General features: G+C 46.9%; 1 pseudogene; it reads right to left on the minus strand.

The window, feature by feature from the left end:
* Positions 1–10,246: 10,246 nt before the first annotated feature.
* On the minus strand, positions 10,247–11,374 carry LOC134413719 (cytochrome b-like; annotated as a pseudogene).
* Between the last annotated feature and the right edge of the window lie 802 nt (positions 11,375–12,176).

The following is a 12,176-nucleotide window of genomic DNA, read 5'->3' on the forward strand; positions in this document are numbered from 1 at the left end:
CCCTTGGCTAAAGCCCCAAGGAAATCAAGTGTGGACAGTTCTCCAGGAGATTCAACAGCACATTCTTAGCCTGAGAGTGGGGAATTCTTTTGCTTGGTTTCCTAATTGGAGCTGGCTTTCACGGTTTGTTTTTTTCTCCACAGCTGACTTTGGCCTCTTTGCTCAGCTCAGCCCTGAGCAGGGCAGACGGAGCTACGTGGCCGGCGCTGCTGGGTGGCTGGCGCCTGAAGTGGTGACAGGTCAACCATGTGGCCCCAAAGTGGACATATGGTCTTTGGGAATTGTGGGCATCGAAATGGTGGAACAAGAAGTTCCTTCCTGGAATGCAACTCCTGTCTTGGTAAGGTGCAAATACTCACTGATCCCACTGTCTTTCTCACCTATCCCATGTTCTGTGTGCCATTGGACAAAATCCCATTGCCATCTGCTGGCACCACTTCCACCAAGGTCCCCTTCTAAAAATGCCCCTGCAACACATCAGTATCTGCTGTAGCTTTGGTTGTATCAGAAAGGGAAGTGGCAGTTCAGAAACCTAACCAGTTCAGAAACCTGCCATTTTGCCCTCCAGCCGTGCCTGACATTTCCCACTTGTTTTTTGAACAATGTTGGAACTCTGTTTCTGAAGGACAAGAATTTTTCAGTGGACAGGGTAGACATGTGATAAATATCCTGAGAAATAGAGGTTAGACCTTCCCAGTTTCAATTTTATAGAAAACATAGGAAAAAAGGAAAAAGAAAAGTAAACAAAAAAGGAAAAGAGAAAAAAACCTACTACCAAAGCAATGCCCAAGCAGTTCTGCTTGCTTTTTCATTTTTTAAATGCAGCTCTTCTCTTCCATTCTGTAGCATCTTTTCCAAATCCTGTGGTTGTTGAAACTTTCAGGCTTTCAAGTCATCTGTACATTGTTCAGTCACGTGTGTGGGTGGCCTGGATAAGTTGAGGATGTGTTTTTCTCCGACTGCAGTTAGAATTGTTTGCCAAACCCTTGGCTGTTTCTTGATACTTTAACAAGTTGATGAGCTTGCAGGCAGGTGCCTGGGCAGGGATCCACCTTGGGCAGTTGAGACCAGTGCTGTGTTTCTTTACCTCAGGAGCAGGGCCATCCCTGGCCTGCACTGTTATAATGACAGGGAGGGCTCCAGCTCCCCACCATGGCCAGTGGCTGAGCTCAGCTGAGAGTCAGGATAAAACCCTCTTTGTCACCTCTGGTGATGTGGGAAAAGGACAGAAAGCCGCATAAATTATTTGTACACAAGGGGAGTGCATTGCCATTTCTGGCTTTGAAATTCTCCTTTGGGTTGAAGAGGATAATAGCAAAGTCTCTTTGGTCACCATCTATTTCAGTGCTATGAGCACAGTTATCATGACAGTGGTGGGCATTTTTATGGAGACTCCAAGACCTCTTGCCATTGTTCTTTTTGTCTATTTGAGATGGATTCTGCAAGTTAAGGTTTGAATAGTTCCAAGTTGGTGTCTTATGTTTCTAAATACCATCTTGGAAAAGCAGAATGAGCTCTCTCCCCCTGACTTGTCAGCGTGTTAGAGCTTGGTTCCACATGAACCACGCTGGATAAGGATCAGCTGATGTCTTGCAATCTACACTGTAATTCCTTGGCCTGAGGAGTATCAGAAAGACCTGCTGAGCTCCATGGACACTGTCAGCTGCATGGAAGTGAGCATCCTTGGCCTTGCTGAAGAAACTGGAGCTCAGCTTAGGTTAGATGCTGTTGAGCAGGAGAAAGGCTGGAATCGTCAGGTGTTTCCAGAGGCCTGCGTGCCCAGAGGGACTTAGTTCTGGGGAGCAGCTGGATGTTTCTGCACATGATGGAAAGGGATTGCCAGACAGCTCAAGCCTCACCACAGACAAACACTCCCCAGCTCTTCTCAGGCAACATTTGCTTTGGGTTTCAAGTTGTTCCCACTTGTCTGTCTGTGAAGATGCCCCTAAAACCACAATGCAAGCCTCTCAGAACTGGTGTTACATTTCCAGAAATGAAGAAAAGAAGGCCAAGCACATGAAAGTTGCTAAGGCACTGGTTTTTAGAGAGGAACTTAACCCCCTGTGCAGTTTCTTCTCACTGGGAAACGTGCCTGAAACCTGGGCATGAGGATGTAAAGGCCACAGAGTCTCTTCTGCTTCTTGTGCAGTGCTGCTGAAACACTCAGTGACCGTGTTTCTCTCCCAGCCCAAGTCACATTCTGCACATCACCAAGCCAGAGCCTGGTGATGTGGAGAGCCTACCAAAACCTCCCATTTGTTTCCTGGCACTTTCTGGGATGGGCCTACCATTCATGCATTGACTTGAGTAGCCAAATGAGTAGAGGGTGACCGTAGGGATGGAACCTCTCCTTCTGATTTGACCATGAAAGGTTTTTCTTTTCCATATAAGGAAAGCAGAAATTTTGAGACTGCTGAGAAACAGAGCTGCAGGTGGCTCCTGTGTGTCCAAGCAGGCGTTTTCATCCCAGTACATTTGTGCATGGATCATAATGTGTCTGTGTTGAAGATGAGATTCCAAAGATTTGTTTCCTTACCTGAGGAATACCTGGTGGATTTCCTTTCTTTCCCTCCAATTCCCATTCTTTTCAAGAACAAAGCAAAAAGCTCTATTAGTTTTGTTTTGTGGCAGCGGTGCTTAAGGGACCAAGAAGCACTGCAGAAATACTTTCCATGTACTAACCCTTGGATACAGTAGAGTTAGTATAGCAAAGTCCTTCTTCCAAAAAGCCTCTCAAGCTGGTATGAATCGTCAGGGAAGGAAATGTGCTTGTGCTGATGTAGTTCCCACTAATTAGGTCAGTCAATGTAATCAGCTGCCAAGGCAAGATCTGTGAGATGTTGGAGAGGCTGTGGCTGCATCAGGGTTTGGGTTTTTCAGTTGGTAAAGGAAAGTCATCTCTGGGTCTCTGCCAGGGCAGAAACTGCCACTGCAGAGTGGAGCTTAATCAGTGGGATCTGGGAGAGCAGTGACAGATGGGAAAGAAGCAGGTGGAGCCTGGTGTCTCCTTTTTCCCCAGCCCCAACTCCTGATAGCCACAGGAGGAAGATAAAAGCTGCAGCAGCCCAACCTATTTTCATCTTGCCTGCGTGACTTCCTGAGCTGCTGCCTGCAGAGAGACGAGGCGCGGCGCTGGTCTGCCAAGGAGCTGCTGCAGGTAGAATGTGAAGGGGCTGCAGGTGAAACAGGCTCTGAAGGATGGGCTCTCCCTCCACTCAAGCCCAAGGCAGCAGATGAACCCCCTTCCTCCTCACCTCCACTCTTGCTGCTCTTCAAATGAAAACAGTGAGGAATCCTAGACTGGGCTGGGCTGGCAGGGACCTGCAAATGTCCTCTGGTGCAAGTGTCCTGCAATGAGCAGGGACATCTTTATAGACATCAAGTTTCTCAGAGCCCATTGGAGCCAGAATGGTTGCAGGGATGGGGCACCTACAAGCTCTTGGGGCAAGCTGTGCCAGGGTCACACCATGCTCCAAGTAAACAAGTTCTGATTAGATCCTATTTGTGTTAAAAAATATTCACCCACATCATATTGTAACTGGCCCTGTTAAAAAAGATGTCCTCCACTTTCCTCAAAGCCACTCTGAAGTTTTGGAAAGTGGCAATAAAGTCTCCCTGGGGCCTGTTCTTGACAAAACGGAGGAACCCCACCTCTCTCTGCATTTCCTGAGTCAGAGAGGTCCTCTGGCTGATTCTGTCACCTTCTTTTGTGATTTGGTGGAGTGTTCAGTTTTATCTAATGGCAAAAGAATTGAAGTAGAGCAATGCAGGGTACAGAGACATGAAATGGTGTTGGAGGAACCCAAGGAAGGTAGTCCCAGCCTAGGGGTCAGAGATTTGGCTGTGGGCAGGAGGGGCTGTGGGGGGCTCACTGTGAGCCTCTGAGGGGCCCTGGTTTGTGCCCCCCAGCCCACCCTTAGAGGTTTCTGCCATGCAAACAGGGACAGTTGGGAGGGACTTGTCCCAGCCCCATCTGCTGCCTGGCACGCTCAAGCAGACGGGAACTGCGCCAGGGTTACTGCCAGGTTGTGTGGCAGGGAGGGAACTGCAGGGCCCAGTGCCACTGGGCTGGCCCTGCTGGGAAGGAAGGTGCCATCCAGCACACGAGGGGCAGGGCATGGAAAGGTAGACACTGCTTTCTGTCCCTGTGGCAATCAGCACAGTGCCTGTCTTTCAAAGAGAGGGACCAATGAGAGGCTTTGGAGTTTCCTGAAAAGAAGAAACTCCAAGGACAGAAAGCACCATTTCTAGAGCACTGGCAGGGCTAAAATCTCATCAAGATGAAGACACCTGTATAAGTGGATGAGTGGGATTCTGGGCCAAGTTTGCCTGTGATGGCAAAGTCTGCACATAAAGATGGAGGTGTACACAGTCCCATTGTTCCTCTTCCTGCATCCTTCTAGGAGCAGGAGGAATCCTGTGAAGCACTGAGCTTGGAAAGTCATGGTTCATTGTTTTTTGTTGATCTGTTTTTTTTCCCTTTGGGCAGCATCCATTTGTAAGATTTGCTGAGCCTGCGTCCAGCCTGGTGCCACTGATTGTTTCAGTGAAGAAGAGGAAGGAGACAAGAATGTGATAATCACATCAGGACCATTTATTCCTCAATCAGTTTAGAGTAGGATTGTAGGTTAGGATTAGGATTAGGATTAGGATTAGGATTAGGATTAGGATTAGGATTAGGATTAGGATTAGGATTAGGATTAGGATTAGGATTAGATTAAGGATAAGGATAAAGATAAGGATAAAGATAAGGATAAGGATAAGGATAAGGATAAGGATAAGGATAAGGATAAGGATAAGGATAAGGATTAAGATTAGGATGAGGAAAAGGATAAGGATAAGGATAAGGATAAGGATAAGGATAAGGATAAGGATAAGGATAAGGATAAGGATAAGGATAAGGATAAGGATAAGGATTAGGGTTAAGGTAAGGGTTAGGGTTAGAGTAGGATTGTCTAATAGGACTGCAGAGTAGGATTGAAAATCAATAAAGTTTCTGAAACCACAACTCACCTTGAAGATTCCCTTCCTTCTCACTCTGCGAATAAACTCGAGAATTCCTTCTGAATTGTCTGTTGTTTCTTAAAGGTGGAAAGTGAAACAGTGTCTTTGGCATGGTGTGAAAGTGGGGAAGGATGTTCTTCATTCATCCTCTCCAGACCACACTGCCTTTGGATTATGGCCCACTGGTCTGTTTTTGGCCATCTTTGGTACTTCTATTTTAGGCAGAAAGGGCAATGGCATTTAAAGGCAAAAGCACAGGAAGAATGGGGCAGCCCAAACATCTTATACAGATGCAGGCCTTCAGCTCTGACTGGAGAGCATTGGGGCTCCTTAAATGCAATAATCTCTTTGGCTGGAGGAGAGCCTTGCTCAAGTGACAAAGCAGAAAGATCAGAGAGGGTGCTTGGGAAGGTCTCCTGTGGTGCAGAGCTGTCAGCGCCTGTGAGGTGAGAGCGGGCCCGGCCTTGCCCAGGTTGGAGCCCCAGCAGAGCCCCAGCAGAGGCCGGAGCAGCCTGAGCCCCAGCAGAGGCAGGCTGGAAGGAGGCCCTTGGAGCTTCAAAAGGCAGCAGCCGAGACCTGGGTGGCTCTTCCTGGGAGCGGGTGAATCCTCCACTCTCAGAGCCCAGGTGGCAGCTGGCTGCTGCCGAGGGGAAGCGCAGCCATGCTGGGCACAGCCCGGCCTGGAGGCATTGGCCATCTGGAGTGTGCCCAGGGGCAGAGAAAGGCCAAGGGCAGCCGCTGGCCGCTGGGCTGGCTGAGGATTCCTCCTCTTCTGCCGGCTGCCCTGCAACTCCTGGCATAGGCCAGCAGTGTGTGCAGCACTCTGGGCACCGGGGCAGGGAGCCGGGCTGCTCGGCAGGCTGGAGCACAGGGCAGCTCCTTCAGGCCCGGCACTTGTGCCAGGGGAAGCGAAGCCAGCGTGAGGCAGGGACAGCTTGGCAGGGCCCATCTGCAGGAGCCAGCGCCTCACGCAGCTCTGGGAGGAAGCGCCTGCAACCCTGCAGTTCTGCACTGAGCCAGAGCAAAGGTGTGAGATGCAGAGTGTTTGGCAGAAATATTCAGGCCCACCAGGCCAGCCTGCTTTGTGCTCTCTGGCACACAGCAAGCGCTGTGCAATGCAGCTCTGAGCTGCTGGGAGAGAGGCACATCAGGGATGTGCCTGAGGCATGTGCTTGAGGAGTAAACTGATTTGGAAGGGGGCAGAAGGGTTTCAGTAGGCAATTTGCGTTTTGTTCATTAATTTCTGAAAGAAAGTCATAATGTGTTGCACACAGGTAGGGTTATTAGAAAAGAAAGGCCTTATAAAATCAGGCCTACTATTGTTATGTTTGCCCAATTATCCCGTCATAAAAAAACCCCCAAACAATATTAAAAGTAGTAGCAATTTTAATTGAATATTTAAAATATAAAAATATAAAATTGGATAGAATAGAATTTGATTAAAATAAGGGATAATTTGTTTCTAATAATAGCGCATAAGCAACAGATAACTGCGGGGTACGGAGTGCAGGCCTCTGGGATCCTTGCCACATCACATACAAGCTTGCCAAGTGAATATTCGTCCTCATATACCATGTGTCAATGCCGTCTCCTCCCATTTTCAATTCTTCACACTTCTACCTCTGCCCTCATCATCACCTTTACCATCCATATGCCACCACTTGGTTGGTGGTCGCACAAGTCTTTGGGGGTCGTCTGATGAAGATTTTGTAGTCCTCCTCTGTGTCCTTTAATTAACCTTTGGGTTACACCAGCCAATACAATGTAAGCCAAAACTAACATAATTACTACATCTGAGTATTATGGAGAGTTTTGTCAAAGAGTGGCTTGAGGAGGGAAGACACAGCCGAATTATTTTGGTAAAGATGTCCTAACCAGGGCAGAGGCCTTTTTGCAGGCAGGTGTCTGTTGGGAATTTAGCTGACTAGAGAATGGAAAAGTACAAGACTGTGGCTAATTCCAAATCTTGCACCTGCAAGATAACGTGTCCTTGGGCCTAGCTGAGTATGATAAAGAAATAGACAGCGAGACGTGAGAAGTAGAGAACGTAGGCCCAAAGGAATGAGGAAGAGCTGATGGTATAGTTTAACCAATAGATTGCTTGGCTTACAGAATATTCATAAGCTTATTATTTGCTGTATAAGTGTTTGATGCTTTCTTCAATAAACTGGACCTGTGATGAACCATCTGGTGTCCTGGTCTCCTTCCTTTGACAGAGTATCAAGGCAATAAATCCCTTATAATTAGCATTTTCCTGGGACACAACCAGAGAGTTCCTTCTTTGTTAATTTTTAGCAACCATTATCTCTTGCTTTCCTCCTGTTCCTGAATATCTGCGGGGAGGGGGGGGGGCATGGTGCCCCTCCTCTCCCTTTTTCTTCGGCATTACTAATTTTACCTGTTTTACAAATATTAATTACTGTATCAATATTGATTCTTGTTTCAATTGTTATCAGCACGAATCATACCTATTTACCACACTGTGGTAAATTCCCAGCTGGCCTGTTCCATCTTCTACGTGCAGCCAGCTAACTTCCCATGGGAATAGTCATGAGTGCAGTTAGCACAAGCTATTGTGCTAAGAAAACTGTTTGCATCTGTAATAAACAAGAAACCTGTCCCATGAGCATCCACGAAAGAAAAATGTAATCACCTGAGTAACAGTGAGTCTTAAAAAGAGAGAGTCTTTACATGTACACACTAATACACCTTCTAAGCAATAAATTGTGTGGCAAGGAAACTACCAGCCAGTTGAAGTTGAACACAAGTCTGTGAAAACAGTATAAAAATGAGTTATGTGAATAAAGAATTGGCTTTTCCTGCATGAAGAAACTGAGTCCCGGCTGCTTTATTGACACAGCAATGTGGCTTCACTCAGCAAGAGCACCTGCAGGGTGTATTGATGAAACACTGGTGTTTGATTCTCAGAATAGGAAGGAGAGGCATTTAGTCTAACAAACAGGGCATAGTCTTTTGAATTCCTTTAGCTTTAACAGGAGTGCTGAACCATGTATTCCCCCACTGCAGTGCTTACTGTGTGCAAGTGGCTATCTTGGCCTTGAGAATAAGGAGAGTGGTCCTGCTAAGAAGGTAGCTGGAATGCATTCAAAAGGAAGAAAGTGTTTTAGGAGGCTCTTGACCACCAAAGGAGAGTTTGAGGAATGGGAATATTTCCCAAATGACTGTGTCAGGAACTGGAGTCGTGTCCCAGGCCCTGCCATATTTGATCCATGTTTGAGCAGGTTGACAAGACAATGAAGAGAAGTGTCTTGTTTAGCAGGTGGGACCATGACCCATGAAAGAGAAACAATGGATTGGTCAATGGGTGAGCAGTCAAGCTATGAAAGGAGAACAATGCACAATGCAGCCCTTGGTGGCAGGGAGTCATGGAGTCATCCTGAGCCATCATGGCCTCATCTCACACGCCAGGCATGTGTGAGCTGCTGCTCTAACTTCTGCTGTAAAATTCCACTCCTAAGCAGGAGATACAAGGCCTAGTTCTGGGCTGAAGGGTTGAGAAGGACGAGATGCACAGCGTTTTGATCCAGGGGATGTCCTGGAAGTGCACTGCCTACCTGCCCCTGCTGCCGAGCACCACGCCCCAACTCTTTCTCCTGTTCAGTGGATTTTTGGGAATCCAGAGGTCAGTATGTATTATATGCTACTGCAACTAATAGAATGAATTTGCTTGGCAAGCCCAGTTTTGTCCTGGGTTATTTTGTGCATGGGCCACCTGAACCTGTGACAATGACCAGCAGGGAGCTACAGGACACTCCTACTCTGATGTCAATAAATACTGAGAAGTGATATAAATATGTCAAAAAATTGGAGGTAATGCTTCGCCAGTAAGTTTCAGCAAAGTATTGAATATGTCTTAGTTCCATGGATACAAACTACTAGGTGAGATTGCTGGGTGTGCAGGGCTTAGGGAAGTGATTCCCTGTGCACCCAGCACTGAAATCAGGTAATGCCTCCTTTCTAACCCTGAGCTGGCAGCAGGGATCAGGCCTTGCTTGGTCACTTTCATTTTGACAACTTCTGTTAGCGGCTAAGAAAAGTCCAAATGAAACCTCCTCCAGCTGTTTTCCTCTGGTTGATCTTTTTAGGCACCAAAGCTCTGTTCCACGGGTGGCCTGGGTGTGTGCAGAGCAATGCAGCCCCCACAAAGCCCTTGGTTTCCCCACGAGTTGCCAGTTTGACTGCTTCCAAAGGGGAAGAAAGGCAGAGATGTACATCCACAGGAGTCCTGGCCATGTCCAATAAAGGTGCAAATATGTGGGGAGATTTGTTAGCAATTATTTCAGCTGTTATGCCAAGCCAGTGCCTTCTCTCGTGCTTCTGTGCATTATAGGTGAGTAATGTAATAGTTGACTCTCACAATTAAGAGACAGATATTATGTGGATAGATATTATGTTCAAATGTAAAGTGCTGTTATTGTAATATGTCCTCCCATAGTCCTCTTTCTTATCCCCCTTGTAATAGTCTTGGTAGTCAGGGCATTTGGGGAGGGCTGGCTTGTGACCAGCAGGCAGGGTGTAACAACAATTGACCTCCAATCAAGATGCAAGAAAGTAATCTCCACCACTGGACGGCAGAGAAAGAATTGACTGACAAAACATTGGGAGGGGCTAAGGGTAAAAAAAGCAGAATATCCCTTTTGTAGATGAGCATGTGGCTGCTAATCATGGAGACTTCCCAGTGCTGCAATCTTTCCTTATACAGTCTTTCCTTAAGGTTTAATAAACCTTTAAAAACTTAAAGGTTGCCACCTTCTCGTAGTGACATCAGAAGGTTGCCTTGGTGCACAGAAGCCCTGAGTGTCAGAGCCCACTCCTATCTGCCTGACTGGGGTGTCCAGGGCACCTACACTGGAGCGCGGATACTTGCATGTATATACCTAGCTGCCCCTGTGGCTACAGACACCCCCTTTTTAGCTGAACGCCTTGACAGGAGCTTTACCAAACCAGTGGCATCCTAATGCTCTTTCTGTTTCAAAATCAGAAACTCAGTCACTAAGAAAGAGCAGGAAGACATACAAAAGCCAGGTAAGGATACACCCTAACCTAAGCAGAGAGGAAACATCTACTTACTTGTGAAATGTGTCATAAAATAGGCACCATAAGTAATGCCATAGGCAGCGAAAAGCAAAGGAGCAATTCACTCAATCATTTTAACACTGCCTTGCAAGTTTGCAGGCTGTGCTCACACAGTGGAAAAAGCAAGGCTCCTGTGAGTGTGCAACAGCCCACTGACAATTGCCTCAATCAGAGGGAATAGAATTAGAATGATTGTGAAGTATGTGAATGAGGCTAGTTGGCCAATGATGATGAAGGGGTGTCCTACTGGCTGGCTGCCTACTCAGGTTAGGATGAGGACGTTGGCGACTAGGGTTCAGAACAGGATTTGTGATAGGGGGCGGAAGGGTATTGATTGTAGTTTTGAATGTAGTAGTGGGGTGAGGAATATGACGAGGATTGAGGCGGCTAGAGCTAGTACGCCTCCTAGTTTGTTTGGGATGGATCGGAGGATGGTGTAAGCAAATAGGAAATATCACTCGGGTTTGATGTGAGGAGGGGTGACTAGTGGGTTTTCTGGGGTGAAGTTTTCTGGGTCACCTAGGAGGTTGAGGGAGAATAGGTCTAGTGAGACGAGTAGGGAGAGCATTAGTACAAATCCTAGGATGTCTTTGATGGTGTAGTATGAGTGGAAGGGGATCTTGTCAAAGTCTGTGGGAATGCCTAGCAGGTTGTTTGAGGCTGTTTTGTGGAGAAAGGTGAGATGGACGAGAGTAAGGCCTATGATGACGAAGGGAAGGAGGAAGTGGAGAGCAAAGAATCGGGTCAGTGTGGGGTTGTCGACAGAGAACCCTCCTCAGGCTCATTTGACTAGTGTTTGCCCGATGTAAGGGATGGCAGAGAATAGGTTTGTGATTACCGTAGCTCCTCAGAATGATATTTGGCCTCATGGTAGGATGTATCCTACGAAGGCGGTTGCTATGAGGGTTAGGAGGAGGATGACTCCAATGTTTCAAGTTTCTTTGTTTAGGTATGAGCCGTAGTAGAGTCCTCAGCCAATGTGTGGGTAGATGCAGATGAAGAAGAAGGAGGCTCCGTTTGCGTGGAGGTTGTGGATGAGTCAGCCGAATTGTACGTCTCGGCATATGTGAGTGACAGAGGAGAAGACTAGATTGGTATTTGCTGTGTAGTGCATAGCTAGCAGAAGACCTGTGACGATTTGAGTAATTAAGCAAACGCCTACTAGAGACCCGAAGTTTGATCATGTTGAGATGTTTGATGGCGCTGGGAGGTCGATTAGGGCGTTGTTGATGATTTTGAGGATTTGGTAGTTTTTACGAAGGTTGAGGGCCATTGGTTATTTCCGTATGTGGCTACGAGGATGATGAGAATGGATAAGGTGAATGATCCTAAGTAAGCTTTGATTAGGCCTGAGTGGAGGGTGGTGGCAGTTTTGGTTGCTGTAAGTTGTAGGCTGGCTAGCCCCTCTGGACCTACTATTTTGTATCAGGAGAGGTCAATTAGGCGGGATGCGATGTTCTGTCCTCCTTTGAGGAAGTTGGTTATACTTAGGCGGTGGGATAGGGGGTTAAAGTATCCTAGGGATGTTGAGAAGTTTGAGAAGGGGGCTTGTTTGGTCAGGATGAGAAAGCTTTAGCTTGGACAACAGGAGCAGGAGCCTCATGAGGGGCCTTCAGCATCTCCTCAGTGCATCCAAATATTTGAGCCACTTTTGGAAATCACTTTTCCCCCTTTTTTCTCTTGGTTTATTTTTTTTTTTTTTTTTTTTTTTGTTTGCTTGGAGGAAGAGGCTGTTCATTTTCTTCTTCTCCCAGCTAAAGTTCTTTTCATCATTATTTTCTGCCCTTTTATAGCACTGAGAATGGGTCTGCTAGAATTTTAATTTCCAAAGTATCACTTCTGGAGAATGCAGTAGTTTTGCATGAGAACACATCATTCTGTGCAGGGACCTTGGTGCAGAAGGAACTGTTGTGGTTCCAGGCCAGCCAGTATGGCCTTACAGATCACTTTGAGCTTAGTAGTGCTCATGCCTTTTTGCAGCCCAAGGAATCAGTGTGTGTTGTGTTTGGGAATTCAGCAGGAGGTCAATGCCCTTGCATTCCAGCTGCTCCTCAGAGGTCACAGGAGCTGGAAGG

Source organism: Melospiza melodia, unplaced genomic scaffold (assembly GCF_035770615.1).
Source record: "Melospiza melodia melodia isolate bMelMel2 unplaced genomic scaffold, bMelMel2.pri scaffold_48, whole genome shotgun sequence".
NCBI lineage: Eukaryota > Metazoa > Chordata > Aves > Passeriformes > Passerellidae > Melospiza > Melospiza melodia.